Source organism: Canis aureus, chromosome X (genome assembly GCF_053574225.1).
Source record: "Canis aureus isolate CA01 chromosome X, VMU_Caureus_v.1.0, whole genome shotgun sequence".
Classification (NCBI taxonomy): Eukaryota; Metazoa; Chordata; class Mammalia; order Carnivora; family Canidae; genus Canis; species Canis aureus.
Window position 1 is genome coordinate 80,156,753 of NC_135649.1, and position 13,041 is coordinate 80,169,793.

At 42.3% G+C, this 13,041-nt stretch overlaps 1 pseudogene; it reads left to right on the top strand.

The window, feature by feature from the left end:
* Window positions 1–11,985: 11,985 nt before the first annotated feature.
* LOC144308915 (polypeptide N-acetylgalactosaminyltransferase 12 pseudogene) lies at window positions 11,986–12,763 on the top strand (annotated as a pseudogene).
* The last annotated feature ends 278 nt before the right edge of the window (window positions 12,764–13,041 follow it).

Below are 13,041 nucleotides of genomic sequence, written 5' to 3' on the forward strand. Positions count from 1 at the left end.
TTAGGGACAAACTGAGTGTCAGCAAGAATAATAACTAAGATGGACCTAAACACATCAACATTGAGTCCATAGTGATTCTAAAGAAACAAAGACCTCATAGTCACCATTATTAAATGCTGGGACGTAAATTCATTATTTTGAAATTGGGTGAGCAGAGGCAAATAATGAAACAATCATCCCATGTTTGGCATATGAAGTGTAACGCTGGTTCCCAAAGAGTGGATGAGGGAAGTTGCTCATCAGAGAAGAATTCCATGTAATACATAAAGAAGAGAAGGGTACATAGAATTAAAATATCTCAATTTTAAGCCTCAAAGGGCGCCAGCGCCCCATGCTGGCATTATAAAAAGAGAGAGAGCCAACCAATCTGTGCCTCCCGAGAGAAACCTGCAACACTGCCTCTGCCTCACACTTGCCAAAATATGCAGACTAGATCAGAAGAAGGCTCTAGCTCTAAATCCCTGTCACAAATGGCAGGATTTCCTTCTTTCTGATGACTGAATTAACATCCCACTGCACATATGTCCTTCTTCTCAAAAACGGAATCTTCCACAGAAGACACCTACATATGGCCCATCGAGTTCCGTGGGCAGAGCTGGGTCACATGGCCACCACCATTAGGTGTAGAGGAGGCTGGACGTACCATCACCCGGCAAAGGGGAATGGGATAGCCATGACTGCACTGGGATCGGGCAGGATGCATTTTTAAACAAAACCAGTTTTTCTTACAATAGGACATTGGTAGGAAAGACTGTTGGGCCAGAGATCAACAAATCCAGTGAGAAGGAGAGGCAGAGCTCCTAGGATCAAAAACACGCTCCATGGTAAGGATTGAATATGCACGGAAGGGGATAAATTCACGAAGATTAGCCACAAACTGTTTCCAGGCACTTTCATAACTGTCCTTTCATGTTCTGTCCTTCCAATAATCCTATGACACAGGTAACCAGCATCAATCTCCTTGTTATGCATGAGGGACCACAAACTCCTAGAGAAGAGGTGGAGTGGCTTGTTTGGGGTTCTGATTATTGCCTCTATGGCACATTACTTTCCCTCTATCCTGGATCATCGTTCGACCTCTGACTTACTACATTAACTAAGGGAAACATAAACAGGGGAAGGGACACACTTTTAATTCTGGCCACTTCTCTGATGATGGAAGATGGTGGCACAAATGGGGCTGACAGGGTGTCTCAGCACTGATCCTGCCTGTTTTGGGCTAAGTTGTGTGCCCTCCGAATTCCTATATTAAAACGTTTACCCCCAGGACCTCAGAATATGACTGTACTTGAAGATTGGGCTTTTGTTTTTGTTTTCTAAAGATTTTTATTTATTTATTCATGAGAGACACACAGAGAGAGAGGCAGAGACACAGGCAGAGGGAGAAGCAGGCTCCCCATAGGGAGCCCGATGCGGGACTCGATCCCGGGACATGGGACATGGGATCATGCCCTGAGCCGAAGGCAGACACTCAACCTCTGAGCCACCCAGGCATCCCAAAGATTGGGCTTTTGAATACGGGATTGGGTTAAAATGAAGCTGTTAGGGTGGCCCCTACTCCAATCTGACTGGCGTCCTTCTGAGAAGAGGAGATTAGGGCACACGCAAAAAAAAAAAAAAAAAAAAAAAAAAAAAAAAAAAACAACAGCGGTGTGTGAACACAGAAGGACGACATGTGAAGAGGCATCTAAGAGGGTGTCCATGTGCAAGGCAAGGAGCGAGGCTTCAGGGGAACGTGAGCCATATGGGTACCTTGATCTTGGAACCTCCTAACTCTGGAACTGTGAGAAAATAAACTTTTGTTCCTAAAGCCACCCAGCAGGTGACATTTTGTTGTGGCAGCTCTTGTAAACTAATACACTACCCCACACTATCCCTGCTGCCCATTCTGCACAGCCTGATCAAAGGTGATATGTGGGGTCATGTGAACTCAGCCATGCACTGACACAGGAAGAGTTCGAGGCCTGCCACGCTACTAGGGAAACTGTCTTAGAGTCTTAGCAATCCTACCATACTCAGAGGTAGCTGCCACACTGGTCGTGTTGCCAGCACATCCCACCATAATTACAAAGAATGCATCTGATGTGCATTTGGTTCCACGTGCCTCTGTCATGACGTCAGAGGCCTGCCGGTGTCCTGCCGGAACATGAAAGAAAGTTCCTGGAAGGCCTTTCTCTTACACCCCACACTCCACTTCATGCCAATAATAGGTTGCCATTCACAAAAGCAAAGAATTGTTCTTTTTTTTATGTCAGCTTTGCTCCCCCTACCGAGTTTTACCCCATGCCAGAGGGTTGTGACTCAGTTCTCCTCTGTCCTTAATGCCCATCCTTTCAGACTTGTGTTTCCTGAGATGAGGATCCTGCCAACCGAACACTCTATTCTCTAGTTAGGTAGATGCATGTGGCTCAATGCTATTTGTAGACTGACGAGTTCTTGTTGTGTGAGTCTGTTCTGAAGAGTACTGGGGAGAGGGAAATTCCCCTTATTTTTTTTAAAGATTTATTTATTTATTTATTATTCATGATAGACACACACACACACACACACACAGAGAGAGAGAGAGAGAGAGAGAGAGAGGCAGAGACACAGGAGGAGGGAGAAGCAGGCTCCATGCCGGGAGCCCGATGCGGGACTCCATCCCGGGACTCCAGGATCGTGCCCTGGGCCAAAGGCAGGCACCAAACCACTGAGCCACCCAGGGATCCCCAGAAATTCCCCTTATTAAAGCAACTCAGGACTTAGTCTTTGGATGTTTTAAAAATATTCCATTAAATTTCTACCAATGTTTTCATATGCCATGAGAAACTCGACTGAGACATCATAATCCTGCAGACTCACCTGTTGACATGTGACGTTTCCTCTTTTCTCTGAAAGCGTATTGTAGACTTACTCGACCCTTCCTAGAAAATCAAGGCACTGAAGGTAAGAAACATACCTGCTCATAGTAGATCCTTGTAGGCAAGTAAGAGCAAGGGCACAGGAGGATGCCTTACCATTATTAATTCTATTATTATCCTCTTGATGGTTCCATGCCTGCCTATTGGTTATAAAATCTGTCTTGCAATAGATGAAGCAAACCCCGTCAGATACCCAAATGAGAAAGGAGGAATAGTGTGGTGGCTGGGTGCTGTCTCTGTCAATTATATTGGGTGCATATCAGAAAAGAGTCACCTGGTGTGAGAGAGACAGTGAACAGGTTGTGTCCCAAACCCCGAACCTGGGAAAAAACAATGTTTGTTTGTTTGTTTGTTTTCTTTCCCATAGGAGATGGCTGAGTTCCTTTGATGAAGAGTTAGAAAAGAGCGTACAATTTCTCTGCTCTGATCTTGAAGTAATTCATCCACTAAGAAAAGAAACCTGACCATCAGATGTCTCAGAAACCAGTCTCGATAATTCCTTATTTCATCTTGAATAGAGAATGAGGGTTCTGTGATGAAAACCCCTTTTAATTCTTTTCTGTCTCACAGAATTGAGAACATCTCACTCACTCACTTATTCCAACAATACATCTTTGACTGGCAGAGTTGTCAGGGAAGGGGACTCTTACTCGATCTTTGCCTAAACTCACCCCTAAATTATCGGAGGTGTGCCTGAAAAGGTGTGCAGTGACTTATGCACATGCCTACAGTGGGATACCAAAGGTCAGTTCCAAATCTTTCTTGCCAACCCAAAAGCAGATGGAAATCTTGTTATTTCTAACCTTTAAAGTGTCTTTAGGATACATGCTACAAGATGGTCAACCTTGAAAACATTATACTAGGTGAAATAACCCAGACACAAGCAGACACATATCTTAGGCTTTTTACACAGATTTGGAATGTGTAAAAGAGGCAAAATGATAGAGGTTGAAAGTAGGGTAGAGGATACCACGGACTAGGTGGGAAGAGTAGAGAGGGGGTTATTGATCAATGTGCACCCAGTGTCTGTTTCAGTAGTAACAAGTTTGACAAGAGTGGTGACAGTTGCACAAGACTGTGAACCTAACTAATGCCACTAAGTTGTACATTTAAAATGATGAAAGTGACCATTTCACACTCTACATATGTTTGTATAACAACAAAAAACTTTTATTTTTTTATTTTTTATTTTGTTAATAAAATAATTTTTATTGGTGTTCAATTTACCAACATACAGAATAACACCCAGTGCTCATCCCGTCAAGTGTCCCCCTCAGTGCCCGTCACACACTCACCCCCGCCCTCCTCCCCTTCCACCACCCCCAGTTCGTTTCCCAGAGTTAGGAGGCTTTATGTTCTGTCTCCCTCTCTGATATTTCCCACACATTTCTTCTCCCTTCCCCTATATTGCCTTTCACTATTATTTATATTCCCCAAATGAATGAGAACATACACTGTTTGTCCTTCTCCGATTGACTCACTTCACTCAGCATAATACCCTCCAGTTCCATCCACGTTGAAGCAAATGGCGGGTATTTGTTGTTTCTAATGGCTGAGTAATATTCCATTGTATACATAAACCACATCTTCTTTATCCATTCATCTTTCGATGGACACCGAGGCTCCTTCCACAGTTTGGCTATTGTGGCCATTGCTGCTAGAAACATCGGGGTGCAGGTGTCCCGGCGTTTCATTGCATCTGAATCTTTGGGGTAAATCCCCAACAGTGCAATTGCTGGGTCGTAGGGCAGGTCTATTTTTAACTCTTTGAGGAACCTCCACACAGTTTTCCAGAGTGGCTGCGCCAGTTCACATTCCCACCAACAGGGTAAGAGGGTTCCCTTTTCTCTGCATCCCCTCCAACATTTGTGGTTTCCTGCCTTGTTAATTTGCTCCACTCTCACCGGTGTGAGGTGGTATCCCATTGTGGTTTTGATTTGTATTTCCCTGATGGCAAGTGATGCAGAGCATTTTCTCATGTGCCTGTTGGCCATGTCTATGTCTTCCTCTGTGAGATTTCTCTTCATGTCTTTTGCCCATTTCATGATTGGATTGTTTGTTTCTTTGCTGTTGAGTTGAATACGTTCTGTATAGATCTTGGAAACTAGCCCTTTATCTGATATGTCATTTGCAAATATCTTCTCCCATTCTGTCCGTTGTCTTTTAGTTTTGTTGACTGTATCCTTTGCTGTGCAAAAGCTTCTTATCTTGATGAAGTCCCAATAGTTCATTTTTGCTTCTGTTTCTTTTGCCTTCGTGGATGTATCTTGCAAGAAGTTACTGTGGCCAAGTTCAAAAAGGGTGTTGCCTGTGTTCTCCTCTAGGATTTTGATGGACTCTTGTCTCACACTTAGATCTTTCATCCATTTTGAGTTTATCTTTGTGTATGGTGTAAGAGAGTGGTCTGGTTTCATTCTTCTGCATGCGGATGTCCAATTTTCCCAGCACCATTTATTGAAGAGACTGTCTTTCTTCCAGTGGATAGTCTTTCCTCCTTTATCGAATATTAGTTGGCCATAAAGTTCAGGGTCCACTTCTGGGTTCTCTATTCTGTTCCATTGATCTATGTGTCTGTTTTTGTGCCAGTACCACACTGTCTTGATGGCCACAGCTTTGTAGTACAACCTGAAATCTGGCATTGTGATGCCCCCAGATATGGTTTTCTTTTTTAAAATTCCCCTGGCTATTCGGGGTCTTTTCTGATTCCACACAAATCTTAAAATAATTTGTTCTAACTCTCTGAAGAAAGTCCATGGTATTTTGATAGGGATTGCATTAAACGTGTAAATTGCCCTGGGTAACATTGACATTTTCACAATATTAATTCTGCCAATCCATGAGCATGGAATATTTTTGCATCTCTTTGTGTCTTCCTCAATTTCTTTCAGAAGTGTTCTATAGTTTTTAGGGTATAGATCCTTTCCCTCTTTGGTTAGGTTTATTCCTAGGTATCTTATGCTTTTGGGTGCAATTGTAAATGGGATTGACTCCTTAATTTCTCTTTCCTCAGTCTCATTGTTAGTGTATAGAAATGCCATTGATTTCTGGGCATTGATTTTGTATCCTGCCACGCTACCAAATTGCTGTATGAGTTCTATCAATCTTGGGGTGGAGGCTTTTGGGTTTTCTATGTAGAGTATCATGTCATCAGCGAAGAGGGAGAGTTTGACTTCTTCTTTGCCAATTTGAATGCCTTTAATGTCTTTTTGTTGTCTGATTGCTGAGGCTAGGACTTCCAATACTATGTTGAGTAGCAGTGGTGAGAGTGGACATCCCTGTCTTGTTCCTGATCTTAGGGGAAAGGCTCCCAGTGCTTCCCCATTGAGAATGATATTTGCTGTGGGCTTTTCGTAGATGGCTTTTAAGATGTCGAGGAAAGTTAACAAAAAACTTTTAGGGCTTTGGATCAGGAGGCAGAAGTGTCTCTTGAGGGCCAGAGGCAGCCCTCTAGAAGGGATACCTAAGTCTGTCTCTGGATAATGATTGCAGAGCCCAGACAGAGTGTCCAGTATCCAGCAAGGGCGCCATAGGTAAAAGCTGCTGCTTAAACCATCGCCTGTCCTTTTCCTTCTATGCACGAGTTGTGTCTCTGAGGTCCCACGGACAAACCTATGCACCTGTCGGCCTTCTGCTTGCCCTTTCCCTGAACTTTTCTCTCTCCTCTCCCTCCATTCTGCTGGTTCCGATATGCTGTTACACTCAACTGTAGAATTCGTAATGTCAGCAATTGTATTTTCTAGCTTTCCATTTTTCAGTGTATCCATTTGATTGATTTTGAAATTCTAGCGTTCCGATGAAATCTCAAGTTTGTCATCCATAGTCTTGAACATATTAATCATAATGATTTCACAGCCCGCATCTAATAAGTATGCCATTGGGGGTATTCTGGGGATGTTTTTCTCTTCCTCTTTCTCTTCATCTGGTTTTTGATATGTCTGGTGGTTTAATGAAGTGTCAGGCATTCTTTATGGAAAAGTTGATGCTTGTCCCTCCATAGAAGTTTCACCTTCTCCCTGGCAAGCCTCCAGTGTAGAGGCAATGACATCAATCCAGACAGTGGCTGAGCTGACTCACAGGTGCTCAGGGCTTTATATGATTTAGACTACCTCAGGTACTCCCCCCTCCCAGATGGCAGCACTTGAGGGGTCCCAGGAACTGGGGTGTTCCTGAGGGCGCTGGTAAGTTCTGCACTCATCTTTTTTACTTCCCTAAACCCTGGGACTGCTGAGAAATCTGTTGAGACTTTTAACAGCTGCCTGCTCAGCTTCAGAGTCGCATGCCCTATGCAGCTTTGGTACAGACAAATGCCTCCAGAGAGAAAACCACCCAATGCAGGCATCACATCTGGCTGCCTTTCTTCTTCTTAAGGTCTTGACTTCTCAAATATTGACTGCTTTGTAAGTTGAACTCCAAGTTTTGTCTCCCTAGCCCCATGAGTTTTCTGAGGAGCTGCTGTCTTCTCTCACTTAGTGGCTGCTTTGTCTATAGAATGATGCCCTGTCACTCAGGGTAGTGCGGCCTTCAGGCCTTCTCCCCGAGGGAGAAAAGGAGCACAAGAGTGTTGCATTCCCCTGCACAGCTTCCCTACTCTCCAGATTCCTGTACCCTGATGTGCTGGGCAGAGAAGACGTTCTCTGATGCCTTCAAGCAAGGTCTGGTTCCCCCTCTCCCTGCCTTTACCCAGATTTTGGTTTTTCTCTGTGAGGTAATAGGACTGCAACAAGCTCTTTCTTCAGGACCATAGGTGGAAGCGGAAATGATCCAAAGATGATTTTTAAGTTTATTTCCAGTCGTTTTTTGAAGTCTAAAATAAATATGCAAATCCAGCTCTAAACTACATTCCAAAAGGATATTAATATCAGAGGCTTGTCCCACCAGGTATCAGTAGAATGCTGGGGTTTGAAAGATACATTTTGGCAAAGCAAAACTACAAAATCATCAAGGAAAAAAGTGTGACCTAACAATTTTTTCTACAATCAGTCTGTCATTGAAGTATAAAAACAATAGGCAGAAGATTGTAAGCATGTGCTAGTGCTAATTCAGGGATGTTTATTCTAAGTTTATTCTCTGCCCTCAGGAATTTGGTATGGTATGAACTCAGTCAATAATAAAATAGAAAACCTGAGGCAAATTGGGGCTGTTATTGATAAGTAAATCTTCATAGAACTAACAAATCAAGTGAAATTGATGTGAATAAAACTAACATTTTTAAGGCAAACATGGAGGGATGGAAAGAGGGGGGAAGGATTTTCTGTTTCTTTGATCATAGCCAGGCATTAATAAAGAACGTCTAAAGGACAGGAGATTAGGAGCATTGCAGAGAATCCTACTTATAAAAATACCAAAAGAACTTTTGGTTTGTGGGGATGATAGAATAGACTCACTTCTTCCTGCTCCTACCCTCCAAATTAAAATGATTTCCTTGGAAATATTTCAACAAATCATTACAAAAAGGCTGTAACCGGTGGAAAGGAAAAGGTGGTCTAGCTAGGAACCTAAGGATTTGAATATCTACGCTGTGGTGGATTCCCTGACCTTTGTTTTTACCGCTGTCTAGTCTTGACTCAAGTTCCAGTGATGTGCAACAAAGAAATGCCAATTCTCATGGAAAAGCAGAGGAAGACAGTAGAAACAATTAAAGTACATAGACACACACACAAAAGCAGAGCCTGCTTTCAATGGGTGAACATCAGGAAAAATGGGAGCTCGACTGTGACATAAAGGAGAGATGGACACACAATAGAAGCACCAAGAGGAACTATCTACAGCATTTGCAAGAGCTAGTCCTCGCCTTGGGGGTGGGGCACGTCAACCCACTCTGCCCCCCAAAATGAAGGGGACAGCAGGATCCACCTTCCCAAAGCAGCACCTATAGCTGCTTCTCAGAGGCCTTATCCGTCCCCCTCCCCCCCACACACACTTCTCAAGATTACTGCAGGTGTGCCTCGGCACCTGCACAGGGGACTCCAGTAGGCTCCATGTCTCCTAGGTGTCTATTCAATGGTGGAAGGTGATCCAAGGCCAGCATCTCCCTATACTCCAGTCAACAGAAAGTTTCCAACTAGTTATGGTGGCTCATGGCATTCTGCCCTGCTAAACAACACCAGGTCAGGCACTTGCAGTTCCTCCACTCATTGGCAGAAAGCAACTAGGTCTGGTATTTGCACCAGAGGTGAACTAGTTTGGGGGTGCCTCCACACTCCACCCAGCAGCAGGTGACCTGGCAGATGCCTCCCTCCCCAGGGTATACTGGCAGATACAGAGTAGGAAAGCCAGTGGTACTGGGTGACTGAAAAACAGGCAAGGGGGAAATGCTCTACATCCCTTAGATCCTGAATCCCATATCCCCCTCTAATGACACCCTATGGCCCACGGAAGCATTTTCTGCTACCACGGGCATCTCTGGCAATCACCCATCAGAAAAGCAGGTGGACTCAGATCAGTGTGGTTCAGAATGCATTGCAAGAGCTCATGAAACTAAGTGACTATGGAATTACAGCCCACCAAAGTAGGCCAGAACAGACAGGCCAAACCTTAAAACAGGGCAACTTACTATGAAAGGATCAAGAGTCTTTTTGTGGCATATCCAATATGTGCAGGTCAATGATAAAAAAAATCATTCTCCCTGTGTAGAACCAGTGAAGTCAAGACTTAAATGAGAAAAGACAATCCCCGACAACCATAGAGATGAATCAGATGTGGGGACTAGTTTGCAACGATTTTAAAGTAGCCAATATAAAATTTCTTGAAGGAGTAATTATGGATTACTGTGAAATTAAAAAAAAAAGATAGCAAACCTTTGCCAAGTCACAGAAATGTTATAAAATGTACCAAATGGGAATTAAATATTTAAAAATAGAATAAGGAAAATAAAAAACTTGCTGGTTGGGATCCATTGTGGAATGTAGATATGACAGAAGATGAAATCAGTGAACTTGAGGACAGATCAACAGAACATAGTATTCAGGAAAACGGTACAACAAGCAAACAAACATGAACAGAGAGTTTGGGAGCTATGGGACTAAAGCTGAAGGGCCAACATTTGAATCATCTGAGTTCCAGAAAGAACAAACAGTCAAAGCAATATAGATCCAATTCAGATATGACATAGCAGCTGGAATGATCAGACAGGGAAGATAAGCAACTAAGATAAATATGTTAAGATTTCTAATGGGAAAAGTAGACAACATGCAATAATAGATAGGTAATGGAGGTAGATAGATGGAAACTGTAAAAGTGAACAAATAGGGAATGCCAGGATTCATACTACTGCAATAGCTGTGAAAAATGTCTTTGATGGGATCCTCAGTAGTTGTGATCTGCCCAAGTAAAGAATCCGTGACCTTGAAGAATGGCCAACAAGGACCTCCCAAAGTGAAACGCAAATAGAAAAAAAGATGAAAAAATGCAGAGTAGAAGAACATCCAATATCTGTGGAACAATTTCAAAATATATGACATACACATAATTCGAGTACCAGAAGTGGAAGCAAGAGAAAAAGAGAACAGGAAAAAAATTGAAAAATGATGACTGTGCAATTTCCAAATTACTGATAGGCACTGAATCAGATCCCCAGAAAGCTCACAGGACAGCAAGTTATTAAAACCAGAAAGGCTACCTCATGGACTATAAATTTGAATTAAAGAAAAGGCAAAGAAGGAATCTTGAAGAAAAGAAGACCAAGACACACACACACACACACACACACACACACACTCTCTCTCTCTCTCTCTCTCTCTCTCTCTCCCTCTCTGTCTCTCTCTCTCTCTCTCTCAAGAACAACAGGAACAATAACTAGGAAACTTCATTACCCCTAGAGGAACAAGAAAATTACAATGAAGTCCTGTGAGTGATCATGCAAGCAAGAAGAGAGTATAAGGGGACAGTTTAATGTGCCAAAAGAAAAATAATTCACCATCCTAGGATCATTATATATATAGTAAAATATATTCTGTAAAAACGGCAGAGTAAAGAAAAACTTTTTCTCTCAGACAGAAAAATAGAGGAAATTGTCACCATTTATACTGCAAAAAAAAAAAAATGGAAAAGATTTTATTCAGGAAGAAGAAAAATGGTAAAGGTAAAAAAATTGGATTTTAAAAAAATTTACATTAAAAAGGAAGTGCACCAGAGAAGAAACACAGAAAGGCAAATAAAGTTAATTTTTCATGTTCTTAATAGATTGAAAAGTAACTCGTTTAAATAATAAAATTTATTTTATTCTTGATAAATGGCAAAAAAAAAAAAAGTTTAAATAATGAGACTTAAGCATAGCCGGTGAGTATTGCAAGGAGTAAGTGAAAAGAATGACAGTCATGTAAAAAAAGGGCAGAAGTATTGTTAAGTTACCTGCTCAGTTTGTCAATAGTGTCATCTGAAGCTGGCCTTACATTACTTTGCAATGTATATGTAACCTCTAAGGGAAGTTCTAAAATGTTTTTAAACACCTATAATCTATACACTAAGAGGTGCAAAAAAACCTGGCTTTATATAAAACATGCTCAATTAAAACCAGAGAAGGCAGGAAAGTGAGCCTCTTGTAATGAATAGAAAACAGCTACAAACATGGTTGATATCGATGCAAGTATATCAGTATCCACTTTAAATAGGAATGGCGTATAAATAGCAATCCAAAGTCAGAGTGGATTTTAGAAATTCACCAGTGTATATTGTCTGCAAGCACCTATTTTTAAGAGAGTGATTCCGAGAGGCTAAATAAAGTAAAGGGATGAAGAAAGACATACCATGCTAACAGTAAGCTAAAGACCTGTGGAGTATTTCTATTAATTTCAAACTGTCAGGGGCATGAAACTCAACAGAAATGACAGAACTGTCACAACTGCGGAAGCCTAAGAAGGTATAAGTACTAAATAGGAGTTAGTATCCTGGATGGGATCTTGGAACTTGAAAAGGCCATTCGAGAAAAGCTGAGACAGTCTGAATAAAGTGTAGTCTTTGGTTAATGATAACACATCAATATCAGTTCATTAATGTTACAGTTGTGCCACATCAACATTAAATGATCGTAATAGGGAATGTGATTGTCGGGTATATGGGAACTGTCTTTACTCTCTTCATAGTAATTCTCTAAGCCTGAAACTGCTTTAAAAAGTAAGATTTCCTTTCAAGAAGCACATTGCTACCATGTTGCAGGAGTTGCAGTCATCTTGAGGCTGTCTGGACAGATGTTTTTAGACATAAAGTGTCAGTGTTTTACAAAGTATACTCAACCCTACTACCACAACAAGGCTGTGGCCAGCAGCAGCCGAATAACTCAAGTGTGGATGGATGAACTTAAAGAGCTTAACGACCATCACAACCCCCACACCCGCGTGGAACCCTTTGGGGATGTGACAGAGAGGAGGCAGCTCCATGCAAAGCTCCAGCGGAAGGATTTCAGGTGTTCTTGGAGAACGTGTACCCAGAATTGCACGTGCCTGATGACAGGCCTGCCTTCTTTGGGATGCTCTGGAACAGAGGACTGAAAGATTACTGCTTTGACTCTAACCCTCCCAGTGAAAACCAAATCGTGGGACGCCAGGTCCTTCTAACCTCTATCATGGAATAGGTCAGAACCAGTTTTTGAATACACGTCCCAGAATGAAATACACTGTGACACCCACCAGCCAGAGGTCTGCATAGCTGTGGACGCAGGAACGGATCTTCTCATCGTGCATCTCTGCCAGGAAACTGCCACAGGGAATCAGAAGTTCATCTTGCAGGAGGATGGTTCTTTATTTCACATACAGTCCAATGAATTCGTTCAGGCTGAGAGGAAGGCATTCAGTGACAGTTTCATACCATCCTTATGGGACTGCACGGATTTGGAACATTAGAAATGGCTCTTCAGGGAACACATGTAATAAAGCGTCACTGTACCAACGAGCTCATGGAGAGAGCGGGATGCCCCTGGACTCTGTGTCCAACACAGACTTAGCTGAGTACAGTGAGAGACCTCACCCCAGTGAGAGAGCCCATCCTGGCTGCTCCACTTTTATAAGGAAGTCATTTTGCAGTCTGTGAAAGTGATGTTGGATTTGACAAGCTTTGTACGGATTTTGAAAACTTCAAAATTGCTCCCAAGTACTCTATTCTCAAAGGGTAATCATAAAATGTTAACTCTTGCTATTCAGAGAATTAA